General features: G+C 29.4%; 1 protein-coding gene across 1 annotated transcript in view; it reads right to left on the bottom strand.

Moving 5' to 3' along the window:
• The window catches only part of LOC106458070 (ATP-binding cassette sub-family D member 4-like), a 24000-nt gene that overhangs the window by 7220 nt on the left and 14134 nt on the right, over positions 1 to 2646 (bottom strand). The window lies entirely within an intron of this gene.

Genomic DNA, 2646 nt, shown 5'->3' with positions numbered 1-2646 from the left:
TTTTCTTTTTAAATTCCAAAATTAATCCTTTTTTTCCCCCCCCCCCCCCATCTCATTTCTCAATATAAAACTAGAAGCAAATATAGTAGCAGGGAACCAATGATGAATACTGATCTTTTGGATAACCTTTACCTTGATATTTATTCAAAACAAGATTTCAAGACTAGTCATATGGCAATAAACAACCAAAAACTTTGATCAGCAATGCCTATACTATAGTTTGAAACTTACTCTTTATTCAAGTGTGGGGCAATGAAGAGAAAAATTTTGACCTCAATGTTACCTTAAATATTTACCTTCCAAATCAGTTTTACCTTAAATAACTAATCCCAAAGCCTATGTATCTTGTTGAGATTTTACAACAAATAAGCATAAAATTAGTTTGTGTTACTTTGATCACTGGGGTAACCATACTCTACACTTTTTACACATTTATTAATAGTGTTTTTAACATGTTCTATTGTTGGACATATTCTTTTTGGGATTATTTGGTAAAAATAATGTAAAGTACAGTCCATTGAACAATAAAATAATTCATTTCTTCTATAATGTTTGCTACAGGCTGGGTTTACTTTGACACAAGTTGTAAGTCAAGTTGTTTGTTCACAAACAAACTTTTCAATGTACTCTGAAACTGCTGCAGGCCTTACACATTTAACAGAAATTTCCTTAAATGATAACAAATGCTGATTAATTTACTAATTAGCTTATAAAAACACTAGCTCTTAACTGAATAACTTTACTCAATCTTCTCTCGATCATCAACTACTTGATCATTCACACACTAAATACTTCACTCAATTCTCAATCATTAAACTAACTGCTTACTCATGTTTATAACTTATGTAGTCATGTCTATATATCACTAAAGTTTCTTGACCTTAACATCATGCACCATCAAGATAACATCTAACTTAAACCACTGAAAATATGGCTTACAACAATACAATCAACTTTTAGAGGAATAATTACTTGAGAATACAAAGTAACTTTTCAAATGTCGGATGACCACTAGATTTGTCATAAGCCCAATTTAAGAAACCTGTCATAATATATACGCAAAGCTAACTTTCAGTGAGACATTTTAGAACTGACGAACATCAAGAGATCAATATAAACAGCATTTTAATTAAGACATTTTCTAACCTACAAAAGTTCTTGAATTCATAATCCAGTGAATATAAAAGTTGTGTATTACAACACAAATCCTTTTACAAAAAAACAATCACAATAATCCTTATACAAAAAACAATCACAATTATAAAAACTAGTTATAGAATTAAACCAAAAAATGTATATCCGATAAAGAGGGCAAAGAGCACAGATAAATGAAAGAACAATAACTTTAACTACACTTTTCATTTTCTTCTTCAGCCTTATTTCCTGTTTCAAAGGTCACTGTCAAATTTGTTTGAAATACTATTGCTTAATTCAGTTATTCTTTATACTATATTTTATCTTTCTTACATGTTTCTGATAAGCATCTTCAATTTTCTAATTTTGTTAATAACTAGTATTGTAAATACATACATGGTGTTTTTAATTGTCTTTTACTTATTACAGTGAACCTATATTTAAATAGGATTTGATGTATAGCATTGATGCTACTAATAAATTATTCTGAATTATTCAGCAAACAAGCTGTGTAAGATACTAAAAATAAGCATGAAGCCCAACCTATCATTCAATTCAATGACAGATTGGCCTTATTTATTTTTAGGAGAGCAATAAATTTATATTTTATTTCATATATATATGTATATTTGTACTACAGTTTTCTTGCTCATATAACGAGCAATTATTGTTAAAGTCTATGTAATAACTTGTTAACAGTTATAGTTAAATGACCACTAGTTAACTCTCTACAATATTTACAAGCTAGCTTGATAGACTGTAGCATTTTTGAGAAAAAATTCTTCTACAGAAAAAGAATGTAAAGTTTTCATAAAAACTTCAGCACAATTAATCCTAGAATTACTGATGGGAGTCCACATGGAGCCCATTCTTAAACTCATTTTCTTAACTATTTATACATCGTACTACTTGTGGGTTGATGACTTTGTTGGTTACAAGAGTTTTAATAACATACAAGTCACAAAACAAACATTTCAAATAATACCATCATTATTGCATTTAATCCCAGTAGTTACTGCTGAAGTTTCTATGTATATTTCATTTCAAGTGAGTGATTTCACCCAATTATTTGGTCCGTTCTTTAGAATGAGTGTTGCAATAGTCAAAAATAAAGTTATTCAGCAGTTTACTTTTTTAACAACCTCTTGAAAAAACTGTATCATATAAGGTAACATAATGTTTAGGGACAACAAGGGACCTATTGATCCATCTTGGTTGTCTTGTCCTTTAAACTAAACTAAAACTATTTAAAAAATCTTACAGCCAGCCATTATCATTCATATATTTATCAAGCTTTTTCTTAAGCTCACTTAAATTTATGGCCTCCACAACATATGAAGGCAACCCACTCCAGGGCCCAACCAACCTGTTAGAAAAATAAAACTGTTGTTATGCCTCTGGTCGTTCGTTTTTCAATTTCCCGTATAATTTCTTTAGTGATACAAGTCCTTTCTTAAATAAAACTAGTTTTATTCTTTCTCAATTCAACTTTGTAATACACTTAATTTCCAC

This window comes from Limulus polyphemus, unplaced genomic scaffold (assembly GCF_000517525.1).
Source record: "Limulus polyphemus unplaced genomic scaffold, Limulus_polyphemus-2.1.2 Scaffold412, whole genome shotgun sequence".
NCBI lineage: Eukaryota > Metazoa > Arthropoda > Merostomata > Xiphosura > Limulidae > Limulus > Limulus polyphemus.
This window is presented reverse-complemented; position numbering and strand designations above follow the sequence as displayed.